The following is a 13,534-nucleotide window of genomic DNA, read 5'->3' as shown; positions in this document are numbered from 1 at the left end:
TAGCTTAGGCCTGATTTTTTAAAAATTAACTTGCATTAATCATGAAAATATGTGCAAATTCACGCTCTAGCTTCTGTGAATTGGAAAATATTCTCTAACCTACTTCATTTCCACTGGTCAGAGAATTCATTCCTCTAGTAAGTTTCAGCAGACTTATTTGTCAAAGATGATCCTATATCACTGATAGACTTATTAACCTCTGTAATGATTTGTAATGATCCAGCTGCTATTGATAATAAGGCTTTAAAATAACTGTTAACTAATCATTTTTAAGGCTTTAAAAGCCTTTAAAATAAAGTTTTACAGTAATGGTTGCAAAATAATTATTTTTCAACTTTATTGAAATATAATTTACATATAAGATGATATACTCATTTTAAGTGTACAATTCAGTGAGTTTTGACAGATGTTTATAACTCTGTAACCATCTCCTCAGTTACTATATGGAACATTTCTGTCACCCCCCCACCCAAATTCCTGTTACCCTTTGTAATCAGCCTCCCCCCATGCCACCTCAGGCATCCACTGATTATATTTCTGTCACTGTAGATTAATTTTGCCTATAATAGAGCTTCATGTAAATGGAATCATAGAGAACGTATCCTGGGTTTACCATCATTGTATGAGAGTTCCAGTTCCTCTGCTTCATCGTCAGCACTTAGTATTGTCAGTTTTTAAACAAATCATTCCGGTAGGTATATAGGGATATCTCGTGGTTTTAATTTGTATTTCCCCAATGATTAATGATATTGAGCATTTTTTCATGTACTTATTTGCCACCAATATCTCATACTTGGTGAAATCTATTTAAATCTTGCTCATTTAAAAAATTCGCTTCTTGTTTTAATGTTGTATGAGTTCTTTATGTATTCTGGACACAAGTCCTTTGTGAATATATGAATTAAAAACATTTTCCCCCAGTCTGTGGCTTGCCTTTCAATTTTCTTTATGGTATCTTTTCAAGAACAGAAGTTTTAAGTTCGGTGAAATCTCATTTCTTCCTTTTTTCTTGTATGGTTAGTGCTTTTTGTGCCCTACATAAGAAATCTTTGCTTACACCAAAGTAACAAAGATTTTCTCTTGTGTTTTCTTCTCTATATTTAGAAGTTTTATAGTTTTAGCTTTTACGTTTAGGTCTTTTTATGTCAGTGACCCATTTTGATCACTTCTTTAACTTTGTCCTCACTGCACAATGGGTGCAGTAGGAAAAGAAGTATCTGAAATGAAGGCTATTACCTCTCTCAAAAACAGACATACTGTAGAATAGAAGTATTAAACCACTCTGTATTGCCTTCATCTAATATTTATTATTAACTCTTAGCAAAATATGTATCAGTCACCTACTGTAAGTCAGATGCTGGAGATACAGTGATGAACACACTAGACAATGTCCCTGCTCTGCGGATTTTACATTTGAATGGCAGAGGTTGTGTTTTAGTGACCATCCCATTTGTATGCATGGCAAAGTCAAGAAAAGTTATTGCTTCTGTCTGTGATTCCTCAGTTGAAGGAAGAATTGCGATCCTTGAAAATCTACTTAATCTTCCTGTGTGATAGAGCAGAAATAACCTTTTTCCATAAAATGTCGCTGATTTGTAGAGAAAAGGAAACCATAGGCTGCATTCAGCCAGCTGTAATGCAACGTGGGGAACGGTATCACAGTACAGGACAGAAAATTGTAGTAAGAGATCTCATGCTTCTGTTACTATTGAGGTACAGTGACCAGACTTAATGCTCTCTTCTTTGGTGTAAACAAAACTTTTTTTTTTAAATCTTCAGTCCTATTTTTGACATCTTTTTGCAAAAAGAGTTTACTGGTAGTATCTTCAGAGAACTCCTAGGTCTCTTTCCTGATGGCCAGAGCACTAGATATCTTCTGTAGTCATTCATGTGTTCCTTAAAACAGTCATACCATTCTTCAAGCCACTTCAAGTATCAATAATAAGTGCTATTTACTATAAACATTTATAAATTAGTTCTAATATTAAATAACCAGGTAAGTGGTATTAATTTAGAGATTGACCTTCACAGAAGAAATAAAACTTGAACAAGTTCTAAAAGTTGAGTAGGATTTCAGTAGATAAAATTAAAGAGTTTAATTTGTTTTAATAGATTTGAGGAAGAAGAGATCAAGGATCATTCATGGTGTGACTCCGCTATTATCCGCAGCAGACATCATTAATCCATCATGGCACTCATTCTTGCTGAGCTTGGACACAGCCTGGTTAAGACTGGAACCAGATAATGGAAAAGAGGTGTAGACATTAAATAGATATTTTGAAGGAGGCATCAGTGAGACTTCTTGAGAACGTCTAACCCTGGAGATCAAGATGTGGGGCATTTCCCATGTGCAACAGGGAAGCCCTTGGTGCAGAGACTATGAACGGTTTCTGTTGCATCTTACTAAATACACAGGCATCTGAGGGATGTGATGGGCATCACAACCAGACTCAGAAAAATAATGCCAGGGGAAGACAATGCAATGTATTCTGCCAGAGAGCTCCACTCAGGTGATTTCTAGGCCGAGAGAGATCATAGAGTTATACCAGCTACGGAGTTGGGGCACAGTTGCCAGCAGAGTAAGCAGCAAATAGGCAAAGAAATGTTGCCTTGCAAATTTAGGAAGCCAGAGGACCACTTGCTCAAGGAGTCCAACTCTTTGCTACTGCTACAAAATCCACTTCCCCTCGTACATACAGATCTGTCTCAGGTAGCAAAGCAGGGTAGAGGCTGCTATCTGAGACACCAAGCAATTTTTATTCAAGAGAGTCTGAGCAGTACCTTAAAGACTGCTTAAAGGATAAGAACAGACTATGTTAAACTGGTTTGGGGACTTCTGAAAGATGTGGTATCAGTAACTGTGAAGATATATAAGACTTCATGTGAGTAGAGGGCAGTGGTTACCACCTTTGAGCAGGTAAGGCAGGACTGAATATATAGAATTGATGTAGACCTGTGTACCTGTTTCCAACACTGACTGGGCCATCTGTAGTAAGTTAGGATAGTTGCCAGAGGCATATGGCCTAGTTGAGCTGGTAGCTCAGTATACTCAGCTTCAGGAGGACTGCTTACCCATGTGGACCTGCCCCAGCACCACCTGTGTCCCAGCACTGGCTGCACCTAGTGCCAAAGAAGAACCATGTGGTTGAACACACATCCACTACACTTGGCCCTGTCAAAGCTGTGAGGACAGATTCTTATAGTCTGTTATTTCCATCAGTACCCATCTTTTATCTCTCCTCATTCTGTAAAATTCTGCGGAGCTTTCTAACATATGCTTTCTTTCCTGCCAGGATTAGCCAAAAATTGCTGTCTTCTTATTCCAAAAGTCTGTAACCTTTATGTTTCGTGTACTGTGTGTGAGGGATGCCTATAGCCCTTAGCTTATTTCAAGACATATGGTTAACACACCCTGAGTATAAATAATGAATTCGCAAGCCACTGATGGCTTGCAATTCCTATACAGGAGAAGCTTAAAGGAAGAACTCGACTGGAAGAGTAGGGAGGCAGATTTGTTTTGAAGCTGAGTCCACAGAGTAATGTGATCCGCTGACTAGGACTGACCACCAGAAAAATTGAAGAAAAAAACCCAAAAACCAAAAAGATGTGATTAATAAAAACATGTACTTTGTTCATATACATGAGTTGTATAAATGTAGAATCTAGGGCCTTCAAAAAACTCTTCTGTTGGCTAATTATTTCATTTATTTAGTTTCTTCCTTCCCAAAACAAGTTATGACACCATTAACCCGAGAATTTTAAACACAACCTTCGTCGACTTTTTTCTATTTATGTATTTTTATTTTGTTTACCTTATGGGGAGGGGGAAGGAGTTTATTGCCTCCAATGCCAACAACTCTTCCTTAAAACCTCCAAGCATTCATTTCCTTGGTGAGTTATACTATAAAATTCTAATCATTACTGTTATGCAATATCAAAATATATATGTAGCAATGACAGCACACATGCCCACACCCAGTGAATTAAGGTCATGTTCCCGAAATTATCTCCACTGAGGTGATAGATGATGCCATGATTGTGGATTAACTCACCAAGGAAATGAATATAGAAAGAAGAATGCAGAAAGCTGAGGACTACAGCATGGAGGGAAAAGCTTACAGTTCAGAGGAGGAAGAGGGTCTTTGCTGGAATGAGAGATCAGTGAACATTGAGGTGGCAGGATGACTAGGAAAATAAGCTCTGGCAGAAGCCATGGTAAGAATTTTAAGAAGAATGTGATTGTCCACAGTGTCAAATGTGATTGAGGTATAATGGAGGAACTTACTGTCATTCATAAACTAGGAACTTCACTGTGTTCTTCCTCATCTAGGTCATTCATAAAAATTTTACACTAGACTGTTCAATTCTTGAACAAGTATTTATTGACCTGCATACTAACTGTGGTAGGGTTGCACAAAAGAGGTATCAAGTGTTTAATATGTCTTTATAAACAGATATACCAGTAATTTATACATAAAAACTACACCAATTTTTACTGGTATATTTGTTTGTGGAAGCTACAGACCTATTTCAATGACATTAAAAAAATCTTTTGGCATCCTTTCATCCCTGTGATACGTTTTTAAAAAGAAAACACGATCATATAACTTTTCTTATTACAGAATTAATGTGTTATCATTGAAAATAGTGTAAAATTCTAACCTACACTGTCCCAAAAGATAGCCATTCTCAACATTTTGATTTATACCATTCCAGGTTTCTACTATGTATGTGTGTATTTTAATGAAACTGGGCTTGTTCCATACATTGTTCAACCGTCTAATTTCACCTTGTGATGTATGGTGAACAATCTTTGTTATCATACATCTCTGAAACAATGTTTAAATGGCTGCTTGGATTTTAATGTATAAGTGTAGTATAATTATATAATCTATAATTAGAAATTTATATCTCTCCTATTTTTTCATTATTAAAAACAATACTGTGCTGAGTATCTTTGAGGCTAAATCTGATTTTTTTTAGCTAAATTCTTTTTTTTCTTTAGCTAAATACTCGAAGTGGAATTGAGGAGTTAATGGTAAAAATGTTTTAAAGGCTTTTGATGAAGAATGCCAAGTTGCCTTCTAACATTGTACCAGATAGCACTCCCACTAGCAGTGTATGAGAATACCATTTTCCTGCACACTTGCTAACATCAGGTATTATTTCTAAAAAAAAAAAAAACCTTTATAGGTGAAAAAAAAGTCCTTCATTTTAATTTTATGACCACTTTAAAATTATATATGTATATATATGTATTATTATTATTATTCTTTGAAGATAAATTTGATCAAAACAGCTAAAAAATATTCTAAATTGGTTCAATGAAGAGAATGATCAATCAGGGTAATACTGTTCTTGGTTGAATGTAGATGTGACTCTGAAATGGTCATATCCCAGTTCTGTCACTTACTATCTGGGTAATTTGGGGCAGTTGGTTAATGTCAGTAGGCCTCAGTGTCTTTGCCTTACCTGCCTCAGAGAGAGGTTAGGCAGATTAAGTAAGATACTAGATGCAAAACTCATGGCACAATAGTTGGTGCAGGCCCAAAACAAGTATTAGCAATAGTTATTGGTGAGACTGGTTTTCTTGTCTGACTCTCGGACCAATTGAGGGCAGCCTTAAAAGTGGAGTTCAGAGAGAGTTTATTAAAGGCATCATCTTGGGGGTAATCACCTAGTCTCTGAAGGGTAGTGTTCTTTCCATGAACAAATACTGTAGGTGCTAAGGGGATCCAAAGATGAATAAAAAGTGTTGTCTTTTTTTTAAAGTGACTAACTTCCTGGCAGGAGGGATGAGATGTGCCCATATTATTCTAATACAAGCAGAAAGCGAAAGCCTTTACAGAAGAAATACAAATAAAACACTGTGAGGGTTCAAGTGAAAGACAATTCTGTAACAAGGCAGCATTTGAACCAGACCTTGAAGAATGGTTAGGAGTTGAATGTGCAAAATACGAGATGGGAGGGGGGAGGGTATTTATCGTAACAGGAGTCACATGATGGCAAGTAAACATAGAGACAGAGCTAGGCATTATCAATCTCTGACACTAGCTAAAACCATGGAAGTGGATAAAGATGTAATGGGTATAAATTGCACAGTCAGACTTGGAAGTGCAGAGATGTTAACTGTTTACAAATCTTATTAAATTTGTTGGGTTGACATTGGTTAATAAAATCATATAAGATTCAAGTGTACAATCCTATAATACATCGTTGTATATCGCATTGTGTGTTCACCACCTAAAGTCAAATCTCCTCTGCCAACATATATTTGACTAACTTTTGTTTTTAGAACTGACATTTTCCCCCCAGTGATATAGAACCTTTCAGGTATATTTGGTTTAATTGAGAGAGTGGGGCGAGAGAGAGAGAGAGAGAGAGAGAGAGAGAGAGAGAGAGAGAGAGACAGATTCATAACTCCCAATCCAATTCAAAGCTTTGTTTCTATCCTTCACAATTTGTGCACAGCCAGACACTTGTAGGAGAGGCTTGAATCCTTGTTATTGGTCTCATCTTGGTCATTTCCTCTCTCTGCAACGGCCTGTCATGCTCTCCCCTTTCCCATAGTTGGTTTAAAGAGGATGGCCAATGTTAATTTTGATGGATAGTGCATTAGCTTTTTGCACATATGGATAACCCCTTGGAGATGCATCCACTGCATATCTCACCACCAGCAAGTGAACCCTGCACATCCTCTTGCTCTTCCAGAGAGGCTTCTTAGGGTTGGCACACTAGCTTACCTTCCCGTCTAAAGTCTACAGTTCCCTCTGGGCCCATGTGAATTTAAAAATCTCTTCTCACCACTTCTGGGTCCTCAGAAGATTCAGCCTCCAGCACCCCACACCCTCATAGAAGCATATGCACCAACCCTGAGAGGCCGACCACTGAATTTCTGGATAGGGCAGACTGCACAGGCCTGTCCTTAATGACCCAATGGGCAGACAAAGCGTGTGCTTAGGACACCAGCAAAGCAAGGCCACCAAACAGATTTGGAGGAAAAGATTTTGATATATTTTTTAAAGTGTGAAAATATGGGAAAAAAAATCGGAATTTATTGCATTTCTTTACCACATATGTTGTAAGTGTAAAGGATCGATTTTATTTGGGGTGGTAGTCGAGTACCATAATCTTTCAGTGTTTTGGGTTTCTAAAGACCTTCATCTGGCCGTTCTCCTCTCCGCCTCATCCTAAATTTTAAGGGGATTCAACCACGTCCATGTCCTTGTACTTGTTAGTGGCCCTCAACCTGTATTTTCCTGAGGACAGGGAAGTAGGTAGTCCATAATGCTCCTTTCCCTGTCTTTCCCCCAAATCCCTTTTGGGAAGCCATTCAAGGGAAGGCGAAGCAATCCAGAGATTAGCAACAGCAAGAATTCTCTATCATTCTTAGGCTGAAGAAACAGGGAGTGGAAGCCCAGGGGCCAAGATAGGTTAGAAGCTGGAACTTTGGAGGGCCTACCTTAGGGAAACCAGAGCCACAGGGGACACACGGATTCTGTTGGAGATGTTGGCCAAGGCACCGGGAGAAGGGGAAGAAATGCTCTGGCTTCTGGCGTCCTTCCGTCTTTCAGTTTTCTGCTGTTGCCTCTAGTTGACTGAGTTCGGCAGGGACTCAGTTGCTGAGGACTCAGTCTGCGAGTGTCAGCCTCCCAGGAGAGAGTGAGGAACGGATCCGATAAGAAATGGGCTGAGGACTGACAGGGGTGGGTAGGGCCAGCTAGTGGGAGTGGGAAGCACATCCATACTCATGAAATCACTCTGCCACATAAAGTAGCTCTTGTCTCTTCCTAGTTAGTATACTTCTTAAGAGTGGGTAGGGCAGGGAGCTATATTCTGACTTGTCTTTGTATCCTCTGAAGGCTCCTCAATAAATATTTGTTAAATTTAACTGAATTTAAGTTTCTAAACTCTCTTTTGGCCATGTGTCACTTACCAATTCCACTTCTTAGACTTTTCAATGGAGAGATGAAAAATTTGAAAACCTTTGCACAATGCTATAAAAACAAGCAAACTCATTCTTTTAGAACATTTTACCTTTCCAGAATATGACCTCAAACTGCTGATAGTGTGGTCTCATTTTTGGGTAGGAAATATTCCTAATAATTACCATGATAATAATAACACATATAATGCAAATTTACAAAGTACTTTTACATTTAATTACGTAATGACATACAATTACAATTCACTAGGTACTTCACATTTATTTTCATTGTAAATAGGTTTTAATCTGGGGATCTTGGAATTTGGGGTTGGTGGTTGGAGGTACCAGGGAAGTACCACACATTCTAGGTTTATTTGACCTATGTCAGGTTAGTGTAAAGAGTAGATGTGAAAGAAAAACTTTAGGTTTCTTTTCTTGTTTTCTTCTAAACTACAGATGATGGGCAATCTTCTCTGCCATTTTTGTTAGACAGTTCGGTTACTCTCAATAGTTGATGGGAGTTGTTCTCAGCTGTCATTTGGTGGGAGAGGCTGGCATCATGTTACCACCATTTATCTCTCTTAGGGATCTAGCAGGTGTTTGAGGACAATGACTGACTCATCTATTCACATGGAGTATTTGCAATCATATATATCCCTCATGTTGTTTGTAGGGCCTGATTCTCATCCAAATATGTATGTATGTATATATGTATGCATTTTAATAATCAGCCCTGAAATGATATGCAAAATTTTTTATGGAATATGCATATTTTTTATTGGGGAGAAAGTGTCCATGGTTTGCATTTGATGTTCTGTCCCCAATCTGTCTCTGTCTTCTTTCTTTATATTGCTTGAACCTTCAACTCCTGAGTCTTTTGCTCAGAAGATGACCTTGCCTCTTTATATAGGAATGCAGTGAGCTCCTTATTTTATAAGTGGAGGGAAGCGAACCTTTCCTTCACTTCAGCATATTGTAGAAATAGTGAGTTGAATTTTTCCTATTTCCCTGGAATTGGTGACTAGGGTCCAAAGATGGAGACAAAGAATGTGTGTCTAGACACACATTCTAGACAGTTGCTAAAAATTAGGATCAGATGCTCTCTCCAGGGCTTACAAAGAGGTAGGAGAACTGGCCCTGGTACCTCCAACCACCAACCCCACCCATCCCTCATCACTCTACCTCATTCCAAGTCTATGTAAGATAAGATGACTCAAGGGAGGGAGTCATGAGCCTAACAGGGAGTCCTTTCCACCTCAAACCAAGCAATAGGATATCAAAGAGTCTGCTTGAAGGAGAAACTGATTTCTCATTCTCTCCGTAGACGATCTGTTTGGTCAGTGGCCTTGGTCAGCTCTGCATTTATTTGGGAAGAGAAAAAGCAATTAGAGAGAGGTGGAAGGACAGAGGGATGGTAGCAGTGGAATAGCCTGGATTCTTCCTGTTTGGCTTAGCAAAGACATGAGTTTCTTGTGGTCAAAGGGACACTGAGAAAGGTAGATAGGCTTGAGCCATGTTGCTTGTAGCCCATCCAAGAGGATGCCTGCTGGACAGAAGTAGGGGGTTAAAGACGACTTAGAGCAGGATGGTCTACATTAAGGTTCAACTCAGTGGAGAGCCTCATGGGACTTTCTAAAGAACTCACACAAGTGCCCCATAAGAGATCTGGCATTTGACAACTGCCAGACAGTAGGCTGGAATGGCCTGTCAGTCACAGCCAGCAATGGTTTGTGATAACTAACTACCTTGTTAAATGAAGAGACATTTATCTCATTCCTCTCTGCTTTCCTCCTGGTTCCCAACCTCTGAAGAGCTAGAAACCTTCTAGAGCAGGGGTCCCCAACCCCTGGGCCGTGGACTGGTACCGGTCTGCGGCCTGTAAGGAACTGGGCCACAAAGCAGGAGGTGAAGAGCAGGAGGTGAATGGCGGGCAAGCCGATGAAGCTTCACCTGTATTTGCAGCAGCTTCCCAGCACCATCATCACCTCAGCTCCACCTCAGATCATCATGCCTTAGATTCTCACAGGAGCACGGGTCCCTGGTGCCAAAAAAGTTGGGAACCACTGTTCTAGGGAACCTCCTAGAAAACTGGAAGGGGAGGAGGAGGAGTCATAGAAGGGACCGTATTCTTCCCACTTTCGGTTCCTTAGGCCATGGCTCAGGCTTGGGGTAAAAGAGGGGAAGAGATGAGTTCTTCATTGGACCTGAGATTGGAGTTCTACATTATTTAGATTGGATTGAGTTTTTGCATAACCAAAAGGGAACAGAGAATTATGGAATCTGTCCATGCTGTTGTGAAGACTGAGAAGGAGACATTTGTCATGGCACAGACTGTGATAGGGTGGGAGGTTATGTCTATCCCCAACTGAGTTCAATGGTCAACAGGTAAGTTAAATTTGTCTACCACTAAACCCATCTTTAAAAGTGCTAAGGGCAAGGGGCACCTGATGCTGGCCCACCACTGCTATGTCATCTGCAGCAGCTGGGTGGCTTTTCTGTTTTATGCTTAAACTTTTGTTTGGAGGAAAGGTTTTGCTGCTAAAAATAACGGTTTGAAAAACATGGCTTCCACGGGGGACCATTTAAGGATTTTACACAGGGAAGTGATATAATTAGGTTTTTGTTTTAAAAGGCCACTTTGGCATCTGAACATGTTGTGGATGATGGATTGGAGGGATGTGAGACTGGAGGCCCAGAGATCTGTTACAGACTGTTGAAACAGTCCAAAGGAAAAATTGTACAAACTGGCAACTCTGGGCTCCATCCCAGAGTGGTGAAATCCACTTTGGATGGAGCAGGGGGCTTCACGGTTTGCAAATCCCCACCCAACTGCTTCTCACATTTACGTTTTCTGCCTGGTCTTTGCCTCTGTGACCCCTGCCTCTTTTACTCTTGCCTCTTTATCCTGTAGATCCAGTGTGCCACCAAACCCTGTTGTTTCTTCCTTCAAATTATCTAATATTTGTTTCTCTCCATTACTATTCCAACACCCTAGACCAGGCACTTAGCATTTCATGCTTGGATTTTTCCAGGAGCCTCTTACCTGGTCTTCCCGCTTTCAGTCTGTCTGCCAACCAACCTTACATTGCCATGACTGACTACTCTGTTTTTCATGACATACTGCTGCCATGAAAAAGAGTATAGTTTTATCAAATCTTGCTTCGGATTTCTCCTTCTCTTCCAGGTTTGGCTTCTCTAGAAAATTCTAAGCAGAGTGAAAGATTGAAATAGCGATGAACACATTTCAGTTCTCTAGAAGCCGTAGTGATTATGCTTCCTTTGCTTCTTTTTATGTGAGATACTTGTAAATTGAGCAAGACTTAAAAGGTGAGGGAACACATGCCACTTTTTCTCAGAGAAAGATTTTGTGAAGAAAGAATTTTGAGTGGAGTGGAGAAGGAAATATAACAGACTTTCGTATTTCAGACTTTATGCTATCAGATGCTCCCAAGGGGTGGTGAGTAATTACTGGGGTTGAAAATAATGGTGAAAGGTGGTGATAGGAACATAGAGAAGCAGTATATGTACCTGGGAAAACAAGCCAAATGTGCAAGAGCCACGGAAGACACTGGGACCTTCTGGGACACTCACAGAGGTGCTTGTTCAGGCTTGAATGGAGCAGACAGGTGAAAAATGGGTTCACCTGGAACTTGAATCATCTTGAAGATAAATTCTCCTGACAATTTCTAAATTCTTTCTTAGGAATCACTGGTTCTCTATCAAGGATTTTCTATGGAAAAACTACTACTAGGGTTTAGAACCACACTGTGTGCCGCTCTATGGAGGGAGAGGGAAGCTGGGAAGTGGGCCACGTAAGCAATAACAGAGATTTGACCTATTTTCAGGATTCTATCTCTCTCTTACTTGAGCTAAAAGAAAAAATGCAGAATTTAAAGAAGTCTTTCTTTGCCTTCAACATATCTCACTATGTTTCTCTTTCTACAATGCCCCCTCCCCTCCCTTATTAAAATGCTGCATTTCAAATGTATCTTTTCTGCCTCGTTTTATCTTACTTTCCACGGCGTCTCTTGGCCTTCTACTGGAAGGTTCTCTCGGATCTGTCTTGTGTGTAGGAGACAATCACATGTAATCAAAGCCTTGCTTGGCAAGTCAGGTTAGTCAAGCAGAGAGAACCTTCCAGTAGAAGGTTTAAATGAGGGGATTGAACAATATATTTACAAGATTTCTCCTAGCCCTGAAATTCTGTGATTCTGACAGAGATTGTCATTTTGGATTTATTCCTCTCATTAAGCCATGTGTATTTGCTCAAAAAGTATTATTTGGTTGGCTCAGTCTAAAGTTAGAGCCATGTCTTTTTTCAGGTTTCCTGTCACCTTTTTGACTATTCTATTCTTTTCATTGCTCAGATTAAACGAAATTCCTTCTCACTACCAGTTTTGGGAGGTGGAACTAGAGTTCCCATCCCTCTGTGTTATAAAAGGAGCTGTCTTACATTTCTACTGGGCTTGGGGCAAGAGTCGTTGGAGGGCTTGCTTTTGGCCTCGGAAGCCCAGAGATTCCAATTGTGTGCTCCTCAAAAGTAAGGGCTGTATCATTCAGCTTTTTTTTTTTTAATTCACCCCTGCAGCTTGTGTAAGGAGGCCAGTGTTCAATAAATATACCTAAGAATAAAATAGCTCTGTCCTTACATTTCCCCCCAAAACCACTAGGTGTCGCCTTCATCTCAAAGAAACTACGCCCCCTCCTCTCTCCTTGTACTCGCACCCTCTTCCCTCCTATTCCGGCGCTCTCTCACCTTTTCGGCACTGTGATTTCTGGAGGATTGGTTTGCAGGGGGAGGAGAATGGGCTTATGTGCATCTCCTTTATGACAACTGAGAAAAACTCCCCAAGGTCCCATTGCACTCCCTCCCAGCAACCATGGTATCATCTCTCACAAGCTGTTCATCGGGATCAGATCAGCAATCCAGATATGGGGTATCTGGGGTGAGCCTTCTAGGTTGGAAGCTTGGAAGTGGGGCGGAACCCAAGAGGGGTACAATGGATTTCCACTGCTGGGAGAATGTTCTGCTTAGTCAGTTCATGAGCTTTTATCGGATGCTAGCCTGTGCTGTGTGGGGAGGCAGAAGAGAGAAGAGGCTGTTCTGGGCTCCTGCCCTGGAGCAGATGGCGTGGTGAAACCTAGTGGGCTATGGGGGGCCTCTGAGGACATGGGAGGGCACGGAGGGGGCATGGGGACAGGAAGAGGGAGATTGAAGCGTTGAGTCCTAAGGGAAAAAGAGACTCATGGGCTTTGTAAGGACTTAGGAAAAATCGATCATCTGCGCCCCTTGGTCCTGGAGGGGCCAGTCTTCCAGCGAACAGGCATCTCTTGATGGTGAAGGAGTGAGAGGTTCCTGGCAATGAGAAGGGTGGTATAGTTTACTAGGTGGAGGACTAGCGAAGATTCCAAATATTTGGGGATTCCTGAATGCTTCCTGGAGACTGGAGTATTTTAGGGACTCAGTGGAATTAAGTGAGGGAATCCTAAGAAGAGAGGGATACGTGAGGGGTGGGAAGAGAGGCCCTGGGTTGATAGGAAAGTGTGAGATGGAGAGCGAGAGGAGGAGTGGCCCAGGGGCTTGGGGGAGAAACGGATAGCCCCTTA

Source organism: Pteropus medius, unplaced genomic scaffold (assembly GCF_902729225.1).
Source record: "Pteropus medius unplaced genomic scaffold, Ma_sr-lr_union100, whole genome shotgun sequence".
NCBI lineage: Eukaryota > Metazoa > Chordata > Mammalia > Chiroptera > Pteropodidae > Pteropus > Pteropus medius.
This window is presented reverse-complemented; position numbering follows the sequence as displayed.